This window comes from Mirounga leonina, unplaced genomic scaffold (genome assembly GCF_011800145.1).
Source record: "Mirounga leonina isolate KUSES-001 unplaced genomic scaffold, KU_Mleo_1.0 Mir_128, whole genome shotgun sequence".
Classification (NCBI taxonomy): Eukaryota; Metazoa; Chordata; class Mammalia; order Carnivora; family Phocidae; genus Mirounga; species Mirounga leonina.
In genome coordinates this window covers 25,691,860-25,714,317 of record NW_023270320.1, presented here as the reverse complement: position 1 = coordinate 25,714,317, position 22,458 = coordinate 25,691,860, and the positions used below count along the sequence as shown (strand labels likewise).

Here is a 22,458-nt window from a genome sequence, read left to right as displayed (position 1 = left end):
ATACGATGGAATATTATGCAGCCATCAAAAAAAAAAACAAAAAACAAAAAACAATGAAATCTTGCCATTTGCAATGACGCGGATGGAACTGGAGGGTATTATGCTGAGTGAAATAAGTCAATCAGAGAATGACATGTATCATATGATCTCACTGATATGAGGAATTCTTAATCTCAGGAAACAAACTGAGGGTTGCTGGAGTGGTAGGGGGTGGGAGGGATGGGGTGGCTAGGTGATAGACATTGGGGAAGGTATGTGCTATGGTGAGCGCTGTGAATTGTGTAAGACTGATGAATCACAGACCTGTACCTCTGAAACAAATAATATATTATATGTTAAAAAAAAAAAAAGAAGATAGTAGGAAGGGAAAAATGAAGGGGGTACATCGGAGGGGGAGATGAACCATGAGAGACTATGGACTCTGAGAGACAAACTGAGGGTTCTAGAGGGGAGGGGGGTAGGGGGATGAGTTAGCCTGGTGATGGGTATTAAAGAGGGCACGTACTGAATGGAGCACTGGGTGTTACACGCAAACAATGAATCATGGAACACTACATCAAAAACTAATGATGTAATATATGGTGATTAACGTAACATAATAAAATTAAATTTAAAAAAAGAGAAGAAAATTCTGATACGCGCCATAACATGGATGAACCTCGAAAATATGATATATGTTCTAGGGACTTCAAATGAGGCAAATTCGTAGAGACAGAAATAGAGGCTACATGAGTGGAGGGTGGGAGGGAAAGGGAGAGTTATTGCTTCACGGGTACAGAGGTTGTGTTTGGGATGATGAAAAATTCTGGAACTCCATAGCGCTAATGGTTACACAATATTGAGAACTTAATGCCACTGAATTATATGCTTAAAAATGGTTAAAAGGGTAAATTTTATGTTATGCCTATTTTATACTAAGAAGTTTTTAACAACTTAAAAAAAAACACACAGATTTTGGTAACTAAATGGATATAAAGGGGAAAGAGAGAAGAAATCGGAGGGCTGGGTTTTTGAGACCGGGAGAATGAACTGCGGAATGAGGTCCTCTCCTGTGTCTCTGGGTGAGCTCCCCTCCTGGCACCTCGCAGTTCCTCCACTGCGCTCCTGCCCTTCCCTGGAACCCACCAGAAAGTCCTCACTAGGCCTCCATGCCCACTCTGCATCCCCCTCCCTTGCTGTCTCCTTCACCTACAGCCCTTTCCCTGGCCCTGTTTTAAGATGTCCAGCCTTACCCACATAGCCACTTTCTCTCATTAACTCGTAATTACATGACCTAGGAGGTCAGAAGCAGTCAATCCTCCTCTGAATTCCAGGAGTATGTTCCTTGTAGCCCATGGTGCGATCCTCAGCACCTCCTACTTTACACTTGTGGGGGGTGTATGCGTCTCTCTCTTTCAGGGCGAGGGCCTCTTCCCATCTGTCTTTCTATGCCCCTGATGCCTTGCCCAGAACAGGTGCTTCATTAACCGTTACTGAGCTATGAATGACCCTCTGTGATTCTGCCCAATTCTCTGCTACCCATCCCAGGAGGGTGTATTAATAGAACAATGATTCTTCAAAGAGAAAGGAGGAATTCAAAGTATTTCTAAACTTTAGCATTCTCCCTCTATACCCCACACTGCGGTGGCGGCTGCCATGAGCCCATGTGCTAGAAGGTGATGTGGAGGGGCGATTTAAAGGTGGAAAACCACTGATTTAAAGCTACATAAAAATACTCTCCTGCCCATCTTCCCATGATGTTTTTCAATTCTCAGACTGTTTCACTTATGTATAATGTCACCCAAGGTCACCAAAGGACCAGGGTCCTTTGGAGCCCGATGCGGGACTCGATCCCAGGACCCTGAGATCATGACCTGAGCCGAAGGCAGACACTGAACCGACTGAGCCACCCAGGCGCCCCAAACAAATACCTTTCTTAAGGAGAACTGCAAATGTCAGAAGAAGGGCTTGAGTCCAGAGCCTTACACCAGGCTGGCATCCAGCTTCTGTAAGCAAGTCTCCTATGACACAAAAGAGAAGCCTCGAAACCAGAGAAACTTCCCAGGAGCTGCTGGGGAGCAATGGCGGGACTGCAGTGAGGAGAGCCCTTGGACACGCCCAGGGCACCAGGTGGGTGGCCATCTGAGACGTACGGAATGCTGCAAGTAGGACCTGCCTGGCATTCTCTGGAGAGCAGGGAAAGAAAGCCAAAGAGTTCTCCTTCCATCACCCTTCAACATTGATATAAAGACATGTCACGTACAGCCACTTGGGAGAATGATAATTACAGTTTGCACTTGCCCCAGTGAAGACATCCAGGCAATGTGAGGTGGCATGGACTTAAGAGAAGTTTCCATTCGAAAAAAAAATCCTAAGGGAAGCAAGAGTTTTCCATTGGTCTTCAAACATGGATTTAATTTTGTTAAGTGAGTCCTCGGAAGCCATGAGCCAGGGACGTTTCCTGGTATGAGTTTGAGAAGGGGCAGGCTGGGCGGGACAGGCCTCAGTCAGTCGCCTCACTTGAGCTGATGGACACAAGACCCGCTGGCTAGGCCAGCCCAACCCTTCTGCAGGAACCGAGACAGAAGAGCCTTCTGTGGGTCCGGCTTCCCAATCATCCACTGGATCCAACAAGGCATGATACTCAGTTGACATGTGGTACAGGGAGAGCCCTAATTATGCCTGGAGGACTGCATTTTAAGAACATGACACCATGGTCTGGGGGATAGGGCAACCCAAGGAGAGACTATTATGACAAGAGCTAGGGAAGGAAATATAATTCAGAACGTACTCTCCACCTTCCTGGCCTGTGATGAACTACAAAGCAAGCCCTGAGACAGGAGGCTCCACCTCCTAACAGGGAAAGAACTTAATAGGAAAGAGGACAAATGTCCTTTTACAAGAGCCACAGCTGGACCCAGCGAGGCAGGAACTCCTCTCCACTCAGGGCCCTGGGACGGGAAGGAGGGCCCATTTGTTTGAGAAACTGCACACAGAGAAGGTACCTAAGTCCCGGGTTCCCCTCAGACATTGTGTCCAAGAGAACACTAGTCTCAGAGGCAAAAAGTTCATTGTTCTAGGTACCAGCTGTGTCCGATGAGCTGCAGAATCTTGCACCCGCTTCACTGCTGCCTGTGTGGACCTCAGAGGGGATAAAGGAAGGATGGGAAGAGAGGAAAGGTACACCCCCTTCTGTCACCAACACCACGGAGCATCTCCAAGAAGGTGCTAGAGAAAGCAAAAGGTGGCCACAGAGCCCTGACTCTGGGGACTCCATAACAGGATTCCCACCTCCACGCAGAAACTCCAGAGGACGGCACAGTGCAGAAAGAAAACAAGCAACATTAGAAACTGTTCTACGCTTGTGCCCCATAGGTATTTGTTTTGTGACTTTATTATTCTATGTATCTTGCTGTGTTATTATTATTTTTTTTTTATTTCTCAAGATAATGGCCTCCAGAAAATGGCCTAGCGTGGCAACCTCTCCTCTAGGAGAGTGACAGATGGGTAGAAGCCCCTCCCAGGTAATACACACCAAGGCTTTCACCGTCCGCCCTGTGTGGGACCCTGGCGCAGCCACTGACCAGCTACGTGGCAACTTCCACATAAGGGTCCCTTTGAGAAAGGTCCCACTGCGAATGAACAAAATCGCAGGGGGAAGAAACCACTCCCCCTCGTCCCTTGCCAACAGAAGGCCAACCGCATGAGGACGCGGTACTCCAAGCTCTTCCTCTGCCTTCGACGAGTTTAGGGTGTCAGTGAAAACAAACACACCTGCAGGAAAGATTTAACCAAACTATCCAGACAGAAGGTGAAGAAGTAAGCAGTGGAGGGCTTCGGGAGGGAGAAGGCAGGATGGATGGGCCTGAGCATGGAGGCAGGGCCTTCTAGAGAGCCTGCTGGAAGCAGGCAGAGACGGTGGGGGTGGGGAAACAGCCTGAGAGCCAGCCCAGGCTGGCTGGGGTCGGGGGGGGGGCGGGGCAGGAGTGGCTGGCTCGTTAGGAACCACGGTTCCACAAACCAGGGTCACGGTCACGCCGCCAGGGCTCAGGCTAAGCCGCAGCTGGCTGCAGCAGCTTGTCCCCCTGCAGCGGGGAGTCGTCCGCAGAGTATCCCGTGTCCCCACCAGGACAAGGCCTGGTGCGGGAGACAGAGAACAAGGCCCAGTCCTTGCTGCGCACAGAGGTCGCGACGATCAAATAGCAGTGACCTGGATAAGAAGGCTGAAGGCACACAAGGTTGGGTAGAGTTACTTACACCTCTCAAAATAGACTGCGTCTTCAGGGGGACTGATAAACTAGAGGGACGGCTTAGCCGCGCAGGGTAAGTGGGAGACAGAACACAGACAGACCTCTCCCCACACAGAGGAGGGCCAGCCACTCACGGATGGGGACGCTTTTGAGTGTACCGATTTCAGCACGGAAATTAATTGTTTCATTTAATTGTCTGTGTCCCTAAAAAGCAGCGATGAAGGGAACCTACCAAATATCCGTAAGCGGTGGGCTTCCTCAAGATCAAACGGAGCCTCTGAAGAGCGTGGGACCCCATTGTGACCTCTAGATGTCGTCAGCTCTGTGGGAGACCTCGGTGGTGGTGCAGGAAGCCACACGTGAGACACAGACAGGGTTGAAGGATTAAGCTCATTGTAGGTGGAGGGAAGAGGGCGGGCTTGGTGACAGCCGCGGGACAAGAGCTAGAATAACACCCAGAGTTTAGGTAACAACAAGAGGAGGTGGGTGGCCCTAGGAAGCTACAAACAGAAATCCAACAAGTTGCAGAGGACTGTTGAAAAATGACGCTGTGTTCAAAGGGGGAGGAAGAAAAAGAGATGGTCTCATCCAGCTATTACCTACTTCCAACAAGTGACACGAGTTTGGGGTCTCTATTTTCCCCTTGTGTTTTGTTTAAATTTTATTATGAAAATGTCCACATGGATTCAAAGGTATATAGAATAGCATAAGAAGGCACTATGTGCCCCTAATCCCAGCTTCAGCTTTAATCATGATCAACGTTTTGTGACCACTGTCTCCTTTTACACCCATTAAAAAAAAAAAAAAAAGATTTTAAAGCAAATCCCACACATCTTCTCATTCAGGTGACACTTTGGAGGCCCATCCAGCACGATGCTCCTTCAGCTCTGCGAAAGGATCTGCTGGGAGTCACGCTGACTGACACATTCCCTGCGTCCTGCCAACTGACTAAAGGTTTCAACAAAGAAAGCCAACCTAAATATTGACACAAAGTGCCATACCCAGCGTGGTATTTAATTGTCACACAAGGAAAGGTCCATAAGTCCAATTTGAAAATATTTACTGTGCATGCACTCTATATCAAACATTGCTCCAGCCTCGGGCGACACAGTAGTAAATAAAACAGAAAAAATAAATAAAATCTTTGTCCTAGGAACGCATGGGTGGCTCCGTCAGTTAAGCATCTGCCTTCAGCTCAGGTCATGGTCCCAGGGTCCTGGGATCGAGCCCCGCATCGGGCTCCCTGCTCAGTGGGGAGTCTGCTTTCTCCCTCTCCCTCTGCCCCTCCCCCTCCTCATGCTCTTTCTCTCTCTCAAATACAAAATGAAATATTTAAGAAATAAAAAATAAATAAAATCTTTGTCCTGATGAGGCTTCTACATTGTTAAGTTCTGGTCCAAAGTCAAAATATACTCTGGATTTAACATGACTCTTCTGACGTCCGAGGCCAATTTGACGTGAATCACAACCCAGTTTTGCAAAGCAGTTTTGATCCCCCCTTAACTGACAAACTGAGTTCTCCCTCTCTCTCTCTCTCTCTTTTTAATGGCATTCATAGGTATCTTGCCACGCTGATGTAGAGAAGGAGTTTATTTTCTGGTTCTCTAAACTTTTTAAAATGCATCCAAAATAATAAATAAATGTGTGCTTAATATGTAAATGCACTCATCTATGAACTCTAGACATTTGCAAATATTTTCTGAACATTGTAAAATATACATATATGAAGTTATGCTAAAAAATAAATATCTACAGAAGTTCTAATACGTCCACTCTGCACGGTGGGTGGTCTACCCCCACTGCAGGGCACGTATGCCCCATTTTGGAGACTACTACTGAGCAGTACCTAAATTCTCTGGGCGCCTGCCTGGCTAGAGTCTCTGTCAGTTCCTGAGTTTGAGAGGCAATAAATAAAAGGGCTAACTGGAGCACCCTGAAAAGCTTGCCACGGCTAGGGGGCAGCGTAACAGTTGCAGCCAAAGCCCACACACAGACTTCCCACCTAAGAGGGAGACAAAGATACTCAACGTTGCCCATGAGGGCAAGAAGTGTTCTGGAGACGACAGGACATTGCCAGTGACGTCACTGGTCAAGCGTGAGAGCCCAAATGGACTGGGCCAGTTAATCTGGAGGAAGGAGAATCAAGACCTCAGGGCCACGGCTGACCAAGAGGCTGGCCTCATCTGAGGAGGCCTCTTCTGGGGAGCCCCTAGCTTCAGCCCCTGCCTCAAGGGCCAAGGGTCTTCAGTCAGCCTACACTCTAGAGAGGTGTGAGCATTGGTTGTGCTTATCTCTGAATCCTGTCCGGAGAGGAAAACACTGGCTGGCTCTGGCTTCGGAGTCTAGCCTAACTGGGCTGCCAGCCACACCTCTCTGGATCGCGGTTCTGTCCTCTGGGAGGTGGTTGGCTGGACTGCTTGACAGGCAAGTTCCCTGCCAGCTCCACAATCCCGGGTGCCTCAGAAGCTTGCCTGAGGCACAATGTGGGTAACTGTCCCTACAGAAGGAACAAATAGCTATCTGACCATTTCACTAGTAAAACAGAAACAAGGTATGGTTTTAAGTAGAAAAACCAGGTAAATGAAGACTACAGTACAGTTACGTAAGATTATCTGGAACTTGACACTGATCTGCCTGCCTCCCACATCCTGCAAAGCCTACAACCACCTGCTGCTCGAAAATCTCTGAAATACCCTGAAAGAGATACCCCAGATGGACCCCTAGCCACTAAGTTCAACCCGATGAAAGTTCAGGCTCTGGTCTAGTGATTTTTGATGCTTGATCATAATACACAAACCTGGAACATTTAAATGTGTATTCTTGTCAGTGACCCCCTTCTATAGGACACCTGACCATCTGAATGTCTCCTGGTCTCAACCAACCATCAGATGATATTTAGTGCTTACTCACGGTAAGGTCCCATGTTAAATGCTGCTGAAAACACACAAATGACAATGACTAGGTCTCTTAAATGCCCAGGGCCTAGAATGTAGCTGAAGAGCCTATGTGAGGGAGCAAGATATGTTCACATGAAAGGCAGATGAAGGAGGGAGGGAGGGGTGCTATTCCAAACGATGAATAACCAGTAAAGCCAGGCATCAACCTGGGAAAGAAGTAGGCCACTAGCCCAGAACAGGCTCAGGAGATCCTTGGATGGACCAGGTACTAACTCTTCCAAATCTGATTCAGGGGTGGGGGCACTTGGGGTGGCACTTATTTCTAACCAATATGGGAGTGTTTCGGCATTTTATCCATCCTTGTGGCTGCTGGTGCACCCCAGCTAACTGAATATCAGCCTAGGGTTCCAGTGAGTGATCTGGAGTTTCTAAGGAGCAGGGCTACGAGGAAGGAGGGTGCAATGAGGAATTGCAGACAGGTCATGCTAAATGAACAGGGTCCATGAGGCCCTTCCAGGACATAGGAAGTCCAGTCAGGCAGAAGAGAGAGCTCATGGAAAGGGTCTCGGGATGCAGAGATCTTGAATGCAACCCTGTGCTTCCAGAGTCTGCTTTCCAGAAGTCCCAGGATGTGGTAGTTTGGGAGAGGCACGGGAAACAGCAAGTTGGAAGCAAACTCTAGAAGTTCCCAAGAGCCAAGCTAAATAAAGACTTGGGGCTTTCTAGAGGAAGCCCTGAAAGGCTTCTGAGCAGAGGAGGGATTCAATCAGAGTTCTGCATTAGGAAAAGTAATCACCCCTCCCTCTTTTTTTTTTTTTTTTTTAAATGAAGGGTCTCTGCTAAACCAGAGGTGACGTGCTATGGATTGGCAGTGATGCCGAGGAGAAAAAGGAAGAATGGGTATGTGTTGTGCAATACTGTACAGAGAGTAAATTAGGAAAAGCAGATTGCAGGGCACAAATCAAGGAGTACATTGAGATCCGGTCATTCCCCGAACCCGCCCAGGAACAAACTCCACTGTGTGCCATGGCCAAAGGGGAACACAGGTTGTGTAACCGGGGCTAAGTCATCCATCTCCCACACAACAGGTCTGCCCAGGGAGCAAGTTAGGCTATTTCAGTGTTCTGGGGGCCTGGGGTCATTTGGAAGTCCCTCAGACCGGGGTGACCGAGGAAGCGAGCATTATGTGTGAGCTGGGGTTCCCTCCCCTCCCCCCTTCGACCGTGGCAGTCCTGCTTTTGTATGCTATCTTGGGGTTCTGCCTAAAATTTTACTAGAAAAAAGGCACCTGCACCCACTACACGATACCACCATTGTGCCTTCAAACCCTGAAAATTCACTATTCTGTTCTCTTGTCTAAAACATGCTGAGAAAGTCTGTTTCTGGTAAAAAGCACCCTAAGATATGCAGCAGAAAGCAAATCTGTGTGTCATGGCGAGGCCGATCTCTTCCTTAAGTGAGTGGCGCTTGACCATCTCTGCTAAGCCTTGGTCCCTGTTCCCAGCCATGCACTCTCTTCCTTCCACACACTTGATGCATTAACCATGCGCCTCAACTGTTCGCCCGTCTTAGGAGACCCACTTCCAGGGCAGGCAAAGCCTTTTACTCCTTAATTCTCTAGAAAGTCGTAGCTGTGTAGCAGGTGATCCTGCCGCTCACCAAACCAAGCTGAACCAAAATTGTTGTCATTTTCAGCACTCTGGTGGTATAAGACAGAGTGTAAAAGTGAGACAGGGAAATATCAAGGAGCAGTGACATGGAAAAAGAATCCTCTCTGTCCTCAGTCTTGCCACTAGCTGGGTAACCTGGAACTTTCCAGATACTCCTGGACTAGGAAACTTTCAAGCTCTAGGGAGGCAGCCGAGCCAATTAATTAGGAGCTCTGACCCTGAACCCTGACTGTGTAGGTTCAAATCCTGGTTTGGGCGACTTAAGCCCTGCACCTGTTTTTATATCTTTTGTAAAATAGGGATAATAGTAGGACCTCCCTTGCAGGGTTGTTGGGAAGATTAACTGAGTTAAACACGAGAACCACTGAGAACGGGGCCTTGCGGGGTTGGCTGTTATCACCACCTATCATGCCCTGAGCCTGTCCCTGCCCGGGCTGTGGCCACAAGATTAGTCAGCTGATAACTGCCCTGCTTTGTAGGTGACAGCTGAGCCTTGAGGGAGAAACTAGTCTCTGCAGCAACTTTCTCTTTACTCTAGTTATTAAAAGAATAAATGGTATTCGAGGTATCTGGGCCTTAGATATACAGATATTTCTCTCATAACAAACCTGAGGGGGGAAGTACCCATTTTTTCCGCAGCCAAAACTGTGCACATGGACAGATAATACATTTATCAGAAGGCCTTCCCGAATGAGGAAATGGTATAAACAGCAACCCACATTTCCTCTTTTGATGCCCTAATTTTTTCCATTTCTCTCTCCAGACCATGAAATCCTTATTTCAACAGCTTCGGACTAGAACACATGAACCCAAAAGTCCATTAAAATCATTCACCAACAAAAATAATTTTCAGGGGGCACCTGGGTGGCTCAGTCGTTAAGCGTCTGCCTTCGGCTTAGGTCATGATCCCAGGGTCCTGGGATTGAGCACCACATCGGGCTCCCTGCTCAGCAGGGAGCCTGCTTCTCCCTCTCCCACTCCCCCTGCTTGTGTTCCCTCTCTCACTGTGTCTCTCTCTGTCAAATAAATAAAATCTTAAAAATAATAATAATAATTTTCAAATCATTGTCAATTTCAACAGTTTTAGAGCAGAACATGCCCTAATTTTTAAAAAAGATACATTTAAATACATGAGAAGCTTGGCAAACTGTCCTGAAATAGTTATTCTTAAATATCCAACAATATTGGATTGAGCCTGGGCGGCTCAGTCAGTTGAGCGTCCAACTCTTGATTTCAACTCAGGTCATGATCTCAAGGCCCTGGGATCAAGCCCCAGGTTAGGCTCCACACTCAGCAGGGAGTCTGCTTGAGGATTCTCTCCCTCTGCCCTTCCCCCTCCACATACACACACATGCGCCCTCTCTCTCTACAATAAATAAATAAATCTTAAAAAAGATATATATCCAACAATAGGAGAAGGGTAAATAAATCGGGACATATCCCATATACCACATTATGCAATCATCCTCAAAACTCATTTTTTGAGGAGCAGGTAACAACATGGAAAAATGTTCACAATATAACTTAGGTGATTCAAATTAAGTTATTAAAATTTTTATCTTCAATTAAAACTATATGCTTAAAGTAAAAAAAAAAAAAGTTTATAAAAACACAGATAGGGGGGCGCCTGGATGGCTCAGTTGTTAAGCATCTGCTTTCAGCTCAGGTCATGATCCCAGGGTCCTGGGATGTAGCCCCAGGTCCCCAGCTCGGGCTCCCTACTCAGTGGGGAGTCTGCTTCTCTCTCTGCCTCTCTCCCCGCTCATGCTCTCTATCTCTCTTTCAAATAAATAAATAAAATCTTAAAAAAAAAAAAAAGCTCTCAGAGCCCCTTTAAGTATGACAATGTTTAAAACTAAATTCAGCCACTGGCAGCGTCAGATCAGCTCTGTTCACTGAGATGTAATCTCCAGGAGTGAGTGTCAAAGAAAAGTGACCCTAAGATGTTTGTCTGCCTAAGCTGGAGTGATAACCTTCAGTAAAAACTCTGGCACCTTCAGTCTGTCTCCTCTGACTGACCTGCCCGTGAGAGAGCAAGGCTTGAAGACCAAGATTTCAGGTTAGGCCACAGGATACCAACAGCTTAGAGCTGCCTTAAAGGAAGTTCCTCTGTATTTTTTAACACAAGAGTCTAACCCATTGCATCATCCAAACAATACTGTTCATAAAACATTATTAATGGATCCTAACTCAACAGAATTTGGATATAAGAGAGAGTAAGTGCAAAAGAATAATGGACATATGCTTTATGTGGCAAACTTGCATAATAAATTCAGCAACTGACCTTAAAAATTATATATTCATCTCAGGTTACTGAGTATCAACAGAAATTACTAGTATTCTCTTATAGTCTTGCCCTTTCCAGAAAAGTGAAACTGGAAGAGAGAGAAGAGAAATCCCTAACTATGATGACAGAACAATCTGATCTTTCCCCGGCCCCTCCTCTGAACACGTCTGTTTTCCACAAGACAGCTACATCAAAAACGAAAGATGGAGTAAGGCCTGGACATGAGGCATGACACTGTGGCATTCGGGGACACTTTCAGTTCTTTCAAACTTCATTCAAAAGAGAGATAGCTATGAAAACTCTACCTCTGTGATGCAAACAGAAACCCATCCCTACCTGCATTTGTCCAAAGTAGCTATCTCTTAAATGGCCCAAATTAAAAAGCCCAGAGATCTCTTTTTAGTCGGGCTGCCTGCAAGAATAATAAAAGTACTGCCAAAATATGCGTAACAGAGACAGGAAGGAAATAGGTCAAAATGCTTATAATTGTGAGGGAAGGGTGATTAAAAAAAAAAGTCTTCTCTGTTTACAGTAAATGCAGAAAACAGATCTATAATATATGGTCTATAATATGTCTATATTATTTTAAGTGAGGAAGGGAGGTATGAGGTTTGCTTCTTTTAAGGATCTTCTTTTTCCAGTCACAGAACCTTAGCTCACTAAAGACTTTAGCCTAATGCAGTCCTTCCACAAATAAGGAGTCAAGTTTCAGACTGGAAAGGGATTCTTCCAGTTGAGTGAGGACAAGAAAGAACGTCTCCATAGACTGGCTCCACCGTGATGGGAAGCAAGTTTTCCTTTAAAAGTTCGACCTCCTCGACCCCACTCATCTGCCAATCGAACCTGCCATCTCCACTTAAAAGTGCAGAATCAACCAGAAATTTTTGACTGACGTTTTGTCTGTGTTAAGCAAATAACTGTTTACACTGAGATAATCACAGGTGAAATTTGTGTCGGAAACTGTGAGATGTCATGTTTTTCTCATGCTAAGCAAAGACAAAAAATAAATAAATAAAAGGAAGGATACTGACAGTCGGGGGCACTCTGGATACTCCTGCACCAAGAAGATGCTTTTTTTTTTTTAAAGTGTCAACTTTAAAAGGCAAAGAGCACTTTTATAATGGTCTTAATTAAGCTCCATAACCTTGAAAGTAGGTGGACTGGGGCAAGGGTCTGAGATTATGATTATGATTAGTGTCTGTCTCTAGGTTCTAGTCCACGTGTCCATTCAAGTCATTTACCACCACTCTTCGTCTACGCTGCAAGGAGATCGGTATCGTTTCTGCTTCCTAATTTCAAGACACCAGGCTTCGTACACCAATGACTCCAACACGGCTATGTGCCGCGGCTATGGGCACTCCTCTGGAGACACCGCGAGAATTTCTACATTTGGCAACCGGCTTTTGATGCTACATTTGACCCTCCTGCAAGCGCTCCGCGCAGGGGCCACCATCACGCCGAGGTAGCAGCACCGTCCGGCTCCGATGCTTCCAGACGCGGTCCGAGAGCGCCTCAAAAACCCCTCCACGGGGACAGGAGGGACGCGCGTGGCCGAGACACCACCGGCCCCAGCCCCGCGGGATCATCCCTCGCATCTGAAGCTGGGGGTCCGGCTTCTGGGCCGGGCCGGTCCCCGCCGCCACACAAACAGGAGGCCGGTCCCGCGGCGCGCGTCACCCGGACCCCGCCGTGCACCAGCCCCGCGCCCGCGCAGCCCGCGGGAAACGGCGGCGGGGCATCCCCGGCTCAGGCACAGGAAGCGGCGGCTGCTCCGGCGGCCCGAAGGCCTCCGCTGCCGCGGGAAGGGGAGCCGAGGGCAGAGGCCGGAGAAGCAGAACGTCCCCGGGAGCCGAGGGGAGGCTCACGCGTCTCCGCTGCGGCCGCCGCCTCCCGGGCTTGGGCCGGCGGGGCAGCCTGAGCCCCCGCGCCTCCGCCGAGACCACCGGCGCCACAGCCGGAAAGGACGCGGCTCCCCGCGGCAAGAGCACTCACCTCGGCTGGCCGGGCCGCTGCGCCGCCGGCTGTCACCGCAGCCCACTGCTGTCCAGCCCCGGTTCCGGATGCTATTTAAGGGCGCCGCCGTAGCCACTGCGCCCTGGCTGCGCCCCAGCCTCCGCCGCCGCCGAGCCAAGCTGCTGCCGGTGCGCCGGCCACGCCCGCCCCGTCCGCAGGCCCCGCCCCGTCCGCAGGCCCCGCCCCCGCCAGCAAGCCCCGCCCCCGACGCGCGCCCGCCTCCCGTCTGGAGAAGCGCGAGCGGGGCTGCCTGCTGGCGGGTGCAGGGAGGCGGCGAGCGAGCTCAGCAAGAGTCGCTTCGCGTGCCCTCGCTTTCATAGCGAATCTGTGGAAGGGCAAAGGGTCTATTGTAGGGCCTCAATCTGGAAGCCCGGCCGGCCTTGGGGTCCCGTTGCTACGGAGACCGGAAGACGCCCTTTCGCGTCTTCCACTCCCAATTGCCTGCCTTGCTCACTGACTTCTTGGCGGACCGGGGCGGGGCGCATTCCAGCGGAATGGAGACCCAGCGTTCCTCAAGGGCAATATCCACCTGCCAAATTCTTAGGGCCTGTGTATCTTACTTAGCCCTGGCTGTGGTTCTGAGGGTTTCTGCATCCGTGCGATGCCCATTTGGCATGAACATTTTCCAGGTCCTATCCCAAATGTTACTTTTCCTCCTAACACCTGAGGCCTGCCAGTGTCCTTAATCCCTAATAACGGTTCGGGTTACGGTGGGACTTGCGCCCAGTATTGGGAGGAGGGCTACTATCTTTGAAGAATGAGAAGCATTATTGTGATGATAAACCCCTCTGATAACAACAGCTACAGTTTATTGAAACAGTTCACACACATTGTCTTCTAGAATCTTCATCATAACCCCATGAGGTGGATGCTGACACGATTCCCCATTTACAGATGAGGGAGAAACTGAGGCACAGAGGTTGATGCTAGTGCGGGCAAAACCGCACTCGGAACTCACGCAGTCGGCTTCCAGAGCGTGCACATCATAACCACCGGACTACATTTTGTCCTTACGTTTTTGTGAGCCTGTGCTCACTGGAGGCCACAAGCGTATCAGGTTGACTTGAGCAAGTAATATCCTAAGGACTTTCCCCCCAAAGTGTGCCGGGCACCATAGAACAGTGATGGTGAGGGCATCTGTAGCAGCTCAGTGCTCTAAGACCCCCTTCTACACATAGACTGCCTAAGATTAAAAATGGACTCCACTTTCCTTTCTGTTGGTTTCCATTTGGATAATCCTTGGTTTCTCTGCTCAGGTCTCTTCCTCCTCACCCGTGATTTCATCATTGTAGCCTCTTCATTTTTCTCTTGCTTCTCCAACCCCTTCAGTCCTTCAGCCCCTCCTTAGGCACTTCAAAGTTGTCTGCTGTCGTGGTTTGTCAGGGCTGCCATTCTGAAGGATCACAAAGCAGGTAGCTTGGACAATAGAAATGTATTGTCTCATAGTCCTAGAGGTTGGAATTTCAAAATCAAGGTGTGGGCAGCGTTGGTTCCTTCTGAGGGCAGCGAGGGAAGAATCTGCTTCAGGCATCTCTCTTTGGCTTGGAGAAAACGGTCTTTTCCCTATGTCTCCTCACCTGGTTTTCTCACTGTATGTGTCTGTCTCCATATTTCTTCTTCTTATGAGGACACCAGTCCTAGTGGATTAAGGTTCACCATAAGAGCATTCACTTGATGCCTTCTGTGAAGACTCTGTCTCCAAATAAGGTCACATTTGGAGGTACTGGGGGTTAAGACTTCAACAAATAAATTTGGGGAGAGGATGGGATGCAATTCAACCCACAACATGTGATAGCTGTCACTGACTGTCTTCCCTAACCCTTCCCCCTCCAAGACACTTTTCTCCTCATCCGTATGCTCTTCCTTGGTTTCTAGCCCTAATGCAGGTAACTGACCACCTGAGAGTGGGAAAAGCACACAACCAGGGATTACATCGCAATTCCTACTCTCTCTGGTAAAGCTGTTGTGTGACTTAGGGCAGCAAGTTTAGGTTTCTCCTCTGGAAATAAAGGGACTAGATGAAATAATTTCTCAGGTCCCTTACAGTGCTAACACTTAAAAAAAAAAACAACTTATCTCCCTAAAAGTTTCACAATGTATGGGGTTGTCTCATAACCATGAAATAAAGACTTTGAAGGTAGGCAGTATTACACAGTGGTTAAAAACATAGGTTTCAGAGTTGGGCATTAAGTCCCATCTCATCCTCTGTAAGACAAGAATAATGGTACCCACCTTAGAAGGGTGTCAGCCCATGGCCTCAGTTTTCTCATTAAATGAAGGTTCCAGACTCCATGGTTGGGGGTTTCATTTTGTGACTCGGGAAGACGTAGGAGCACAGTCTTAAGTCTCTTTTCCACCTACTTTTTTCCCCAAACGTTTCTGTAGCCCCCAGAACAAAAGCCAACTGGATGTTGCAGTGGAGTAAGTCTCCTAATGGAAGTTTGAGTCTCTGATCAGTTGTTCTCAGCCCCATTTTGGCTTGATTTAAATGTTGTGGCTAATTCTGGCTAGATCCAAATCTATTGAACACCGATTGAACCATCTTCTAGAGAAACTAAAGAGAGTCAAGGTCCTTTTTGGGACAAGCTGAGGGACAGGTTGACCACGATCTTGTCTCAAAAGCTCCCACTTGTGATTGCCAACTGTAGAGTTGTGACTATTATAGATCTTCTGTATCTACTGCTTTTGAGCATGGTCATCTGAAGATTAGCCACATCAATTAATAGTGGCCAGTGTGCTTTTAATTCCAGGATAGTTAAAGAAAGGGTTGGCATCAATGGCTGGGTGCTCCTCACTCAGTCTGTTTTGAGGCTGCATCTATGTTAGGCATATATCCATCTCCCCCATGAAACTGTTAATGCCTAAAGAGCAGGCACTGTGTGCCATGAATCTCAGATTTGCTGGGCTTCCAGCAATAGGGAAAAAGGATGTTTCCACCAAACTGACACCGTTCTGTAACTATTGGTGATTATCACATGGTCTCCAGTGACCCTCATTGAAGCCATAGTCCTCCCTTCTCCCATACTCCTTTTATTGTTAACGTGCATTTGATCCTCTGATTTCATTAACTTTATGAGGGCGAGTTAGTCTACAGCTCTCTAGGCAATAACTTCCACGGGTGTACCCCTCTTCCCACTGGGAGGCTCCCAGAGGCTCTCCGTGGCTCCTGTCCAGCTGGATGGAAATACTTGCAGGTTAAGAGCAAAGGCTTGGAGTCAGACTGCTTGGATTCAAATTCCACAACTCACTGGTTCCTTGGGCAAGAAAACCTCTAATCCCTAGCTTTCTTTCTTTCCTTTTTTTTTTTTTTTTTAAGATTTTTATTTATTTATTTGAGAGAGAGAGTGACAGAGAAAGCATGAGCCGGGGTGGGGGTGGGCAAGGGAAGAGGGAGAAGCAGACTCCCCACCGAGCAGGGAGCCTGACACCGGGCTCCACACGGGGCTCTATCGCAGGACCCCGAGATCATGGTCTGAGCTGAAGGCAGACACTTAACCGACTGAGCCACCCAGGCACCCCTAATCCCTAGCTTTCTTATTTGCCAAGTGAGTATAATATTGTATGGCATCCAATCTAAGTCACAATCCTTTGTAAGATGAATCATTATTTTATGTATCTCTGAGAAAGAAAAAAAAATGCTCCACATTATAATTACAACATCACAGTTGAGAAATGCACCCTATGTTGCTTAGCTTTTACTGCATAGCAAATCACCTTAAATCTTAGTGGCTTAACGTCTGCCTTCGACTCAGGTCATGATCTCAGGGGGGTCCTGGAATCGAGCCCCTGCATCTGGCTCCCTGCTCAGCAGGGAGCCTGCTTCTCCCTCTCCCTTTGCCTCCCCTGCTTGTGCTCTCTTGCTCTCTATCAAATAAATACATAAAATCTTAAAAAAAAAAAAAAAAAGAAAAGAAAATCCTGTATCTGATTCCTGAATAAACACTGGGATAGATATGGATAGATAGGTAGATGATGATGATGATAAATAGACAGGTAGATAGATAGATAGAGAGGGACAAAGAGATAGATATGCTTGGAGTATAGTGGGCCTTTTGGGGACCAAGTGTCATCCTCGATCCAAGAAAGGATGATTATATTTAAAAAAAATGGGGGGTGGTGTTGAGTTGCTCTGTGAGATAACTTAGTACCGTGCTTGGCCCCCCATGAATGCTCTATAAATACTATTACTTTTGCTTCTCTTTGGAAAGTCTTTGTAGCTTATGTTTCTTTCTACCTGCAACCCTGTAAAGTCTTATTTATCATCCAAAACCTAACTCAGGCATCCCTTTCTCTAGGACACACACACACACACACACACACATATACACACTGTGTTGTCCCCAGAGCGGTGCTAGCCTGCTCTGGTCGCCTGTTGTAACTAACAGGTTATCACTTCTGTGCTTGCAGGCCCATGGGCCCGGCTTTGAGCTCCCTGACGGTGGATATTCTGTGCCTAGCCATCTCCTACCCTCATGCCAATCCAACGCCTGACACGCGATACACGTTTATTCAACTGAACTGCTATGTCCCCTCCAATAGACCTGCTTCTCATTCCCCTAGATATAATTGTTCTTTCCTCTGGAGGTGCTCCCACAGCTCTTTGTAATGTTTCCGTCATAGGACTTGTCACATTCAGGTGTGATTACTTGTTTGTGTAACACTCACATGCATAGAATGTGGCTTAGTCTCCTTTACATCACACAGAGACACCCCCCCCCCTTTCCCTGCACTATGCCTGACAGGTAGGACTCTATAGATTCCTGTAAATGAATAAAAACAGTGTTTCAAATCCCCATTCTAGTTACACTCAGGATGGCCTGTGGCCTAGAAGTCCGGAGGAAAATTAGATTTGGTTATGTAATTCATCAATAGTTACTTCTAGTTCTTTTCTAGAACATGAGGTCCTTGGCTTCCCTCTCCTCTTAGGTCACAATGCTGCTCCCTCACCACATGCTTGAGGCAGTGATCAGTGGAAGCCCATCCCACCATCCCTGGGGCCTCTCTGACCCTCCCACCCCCACCCAGGGAACTTTTACGTGGCAGGCCCACAACACCCAGCAGTATTTTAAGTTTCTCTCAGTGAATAGAATGTGTCTAAAAAAACCATGGGGAGTGTGGGGGACTTGGACCAGATCATTGGTCACCCCATGTCCCTGGGGCCAGGACACTGGTAACTTCCCTAGGGTTGGCACATCAACTCTGAGAGGTGTTGAAATTGGGTGAGTGGAGCAACACGCAGCCTCCCTCAGATCTGCTCTGGCCTCTCCTTCATCCCCACTGCACAAGCCCAGCCCCTGCTTGCCACCCCCAGCCCACACCTCAGCCTTCTGGAGGCCACCGCCCACCTTGAGAATCGGATGAACGATCTGGATCCTCACTTCATAAATGTTTACCGTATGCTGTCTACGGGTGTCCGAGGGTCCCTAGTTTAAGAGCCTCTGATCGAATAGAAAGAGTATTCAGTTTGGAGTTATAAAGATTTAAATTCAAGGCTGGATGCTACCTCTTGGCCGTATTTTAATTTATTTTATTTTATTTTTTTTTTAAGATTTTATTTATTTATTTGAGACGGAGAGAATGAGATACAGAGAGCATGAGAGGGAGGAGGGTCAGAGGGAGAAGCAGGCTTCCCGCTGAGCAGGGAGCCCGATGCGGGACTCGATCCCGGGACTCCAGGATCATGACCTGAGCCGAAGGCAGTCGCTTAACCAACTGAGCCACCCAGGCGCCCCGACTCTTAGCCGTATTTTAAAAATGGTTAAAGAAGACCATTTAAGTGATATTGATGAGGGAGCAGAAAGGAAACTGAGGGCAAAGCACAATCTGACACCCCACAACAACCTCCCCCCCACACACACACTCCACATGGGATCCGTGTGGCATTCCTCAGGCACTCCTGACTGCCCTAAAATTAAGGGAAGGAAAAAAACAAATGGTTAACTAAGAGCGATCACAGTCCTGCAAGACCTGAGTCTCTATCAGTTTATAAACGTCTTAGTGATTTACAAGAAAAAAGCATTCTTATGGGTCTCTGGAAGTTAGGTTATTGATAGACCCGTAGATTCAATTTCCTGGAGCCCCAACATCACCCTCCATGGGAAACAAAGGTAGAAACAAATGTAAATAAAATAGAGTTTCCTTACAACTTGCAGCCCATTGACAAGTACTTGAGACCAGCAGCATAGAACCTTCCTCCAGGAAACTCCCAACTGTCTGAATGTTAATGCTTTGCTAGAGGAAAAAAAAAAAAAAAAAAAACCCTAGCTGGACAATAGCAAGGCCTCCAGGATCCTGAGAGTCTTCTTTAGCGTATCAAAGTCCTTTTGGACACCTTCCTTTTTCCTTACCTCCCCCAACTCCCAAGTGTATCATCAGCCTCACAAGCCGAGTGCAGCAACTCTTTCTGCCCAAGGGTCCTGTCCCCTCACTTTAATAAAATCACCTTTTTCCACCAAAGATGTCTCAAGAATTCTTTCTTGGCCCTCGGCTCCAGACCTCACCTACATTCCCAAACTACGTCAATATGAACAAATTACTTGTCCCATTCAACAACTGTAAAGTAGGGAGGAAGGTGGGAAGCATTTATAAGATAAATAATACATAACAGGGAAGACAAAAACAGAAAATATCTGATTGGCTGGGGTTACACAGTTAACCTTGATTGGAGTGAGAAGGAACAAAGAAATATGTATACGTGTAGAGCCCGAGTTGGCTTGGCATTTGGGGATTGGCCGACTCAATATACTGCGTTTCTGGTCAAGTGGAGCATTTATAGGGACACAAAAGTTATCTGAATTTTGGTTTACTGATGGTACACCCTGGGCAGGAGCAGATCCATCTTGGGCTTAGAAATTTGTTTTAACGCTAGCCTCATTTCCCACATCTGAAACTACGGGTTGTAAGGGGCCTGCCACCTAATAGGTCCTTGGTTCTAGGTTCCCCAGCCCAACATTTCAGGTATGCTGTAGCCATTTTTAAGTGAATAGTGCTATCAGTTTGGCATGTGTAAGCAGCGAAGGATTGATGTTTTATTCGAAGTTCAGCTCTGCATACCTTCGCTTAAAAACATTTGCTGGGCATTTACTAGATGCTATCCAGGAGGCTGGTGCTGGAGCGTGCAGGTATGTGTGTGTCCACGTGTGTATGCACCTGCTCATGAAAGACGTTCAGAGTTGACTAACGTATGGGACCGCAGCTCACAGTATGACCTCGTGCCTCTCAATCCCTAGAATAGACTCTCTCTCAAAAATTTTAGCACAAAATATTTTGCCTAATTCACTCACTAAAAAGACCTGGTATGGGTGCCTCCAGCATTTTGGCCATGTGATCAAAGTTGGACCCTTGTTTGGTGCCCACCTCTGTCTGTGAGTACCTTCTCTTCCTTGACTCTTAAATTCAAAGCCAAGAGTCTCCATCAGGAATATTCTTACATAGTCAGAACTGAGGGAGATGTCTTTGGCCTAAATACACAGAATACGTGGTTTTTCGAAATTAGTTCAATGTGGTAGATATCAATGTTCTCACTGACTGAATAAAATTGATTATAATATTCGCTCTGCCCAGCTAAAGGCTATTAAAATGTGTTTTGCAGAGGACTGGTTTTGCATCACTGTAAAAAATCCATCTGCTTTTTCTTTTTTAGAGCTGACAAGCTATTCTTCAATTTCAAATGCAGGCAGCTCACATACATACAGGCTTCTGGTCATTTGGACTCACTATTAAAAACATTTAGATGCCTCTACTCTCATGGGGTCTTCTTCGAGTCAGTCAATTTGCCAAAATTTACAAAGTTCCCATTTTGCCAAGCACTTGGCTTTTTGGTAACCTGGAGAGATTACTGAAGACTTAAATAATCATAATTTTCTGAAATCTCTTTCTGCTGGGTGTTGTTCCTACTGAGGTACCCCATGCTATTTAGTTTCTGTAACTTTCATGTTAGATGAAAAAAAAAATAGCATAGTCTAGTCTAAATGTTGGGTTAATAGGTCTGCTTTAATTGGTCTCCTTTTCAAGTTTATTGAAAAATCGTTCTACCATCCACTCACATTTACTGAGCAGGCCCCATCTGGGGCTAGGAACTGTTGTGGGTATTAAGACATGACTTCTGTTTGCAAAGGTTTTTAAGTTAAATTGGGAAACTGGGATATAATAAGGAATATATTTGGTCTTTGTCCTTGATTCCTGGCATGGAATCCCTAAAACCCTTGGAATCTCCCGAGTGATAAGTGTCTTTTATTACTCAAAGTGAGTCCCTTTAGCTTGAGTTTATGCTAATGAGGCGATTTAGAGTGGTCTCAGGATAGGGTTGATCTTCCAGCCTCATTCATTGACTTCAGGAAGGGGCAGGGGTCTCGAAATTACGTTCTATAAAACCTCTGAAAAGAAGAAATTTGATGAGCTTCTGGGTTAGTGGATGCATTCACCTGCCGGGAGGGAAGGAGGGTGGTATAGCCTTACTCCACAGAGATAGACACTCCTGCACTCAGGACCGTCCTGGACCTTGCCCTATGTACCTCTTCATCTGGTGGTTTACTTTTATCCTTCATAATTTCCTTTAGAGTAAACCAATAAATGTAAGTGTTTCCTTGAGTTTTATCAGTTGTTGTAGCCAATTATGGAACCTGAGAAGTGGGTCAAGTTGTAGCCAAATCGGACATAAGTGTGGGGCCTCGCTACTTGCAATTGACATCTGAAGCTGGAGGGCAGTCTTTTGGGACTGAGCCCTGAACCTGTAGAGGTTTGTGCTGACTCTAGGTTAGGCACGGAATTGATTTGTTGACGTCAGCAGAAAATTGGCTGTTGGTGTTAGAAAACATCCCAGGAACACAGGATATATTTATTTAAAGATAACTAAGAATACCAAATAGCTCATGAGAAATGTAGAATGAGTGGTGCCTCAGTCAGCTTATGCGAGGTTTTGCTACAGTAACATGAACTCTAAAATGTCAGTGGCTGATATACTTGTGTTTATTATTCTTTCTTATGACAGCTGAACTAGAGATCAACTGTGGATGCCACAGATCTTCATCTTTCTAGGACCCAGGTTGGAGGGAACAGCTTCTCTCTAAGCAGATGCCACTCGTGGCAGAGAAGAATGTGCAAGGGAAGGGCCACGAGATCACTCTCAAAGCTCTGCTTGGACGAGGGGGTGGGGCATATATCACTTCTGCTCACGTTTTATTGGCCTTGGAGGTTATGAGGGTGACGTATAATCCTTCCACAGGCTTCGAATAACAGGGCCCAAGAAACCCACCTATCATAAATAGTGTAGGGAAAGAGCACTCCAGGAACGAAGAGGGGGTACACTCTCTGGAAGAGTAGCTATGGCGGGCCCTTCAGCTGGAGCCACTGAAGGGGCCTTG

General features: G+C 47.1%; 1 protein-coding gene across 2 annotated transcripts in view; it reads right to left on the bottom strand.

Moving 5' to 3' along the window:
• Positions 1 to 13,229, bottom strand: part of ACSL1 (acyl-CoA synthetase long chain family member 1) — a 71,742-nt gene extending 58,513 nt beyond the window's left edge. For both annotated transcript variants that reach the window (XM_035004249.1, XM_035004251.1), the window contains exon 1: positions 13,076 to 13,229. The gene's annotated coding sequence lies outside the window, so the exon portion shown is untranslated. The remainder of the gene's footprint in view (positions 1 to 13,075) is intronic.
• Positions 13,230 to 22,458: the final 9,229 nt, after the last annotated feature.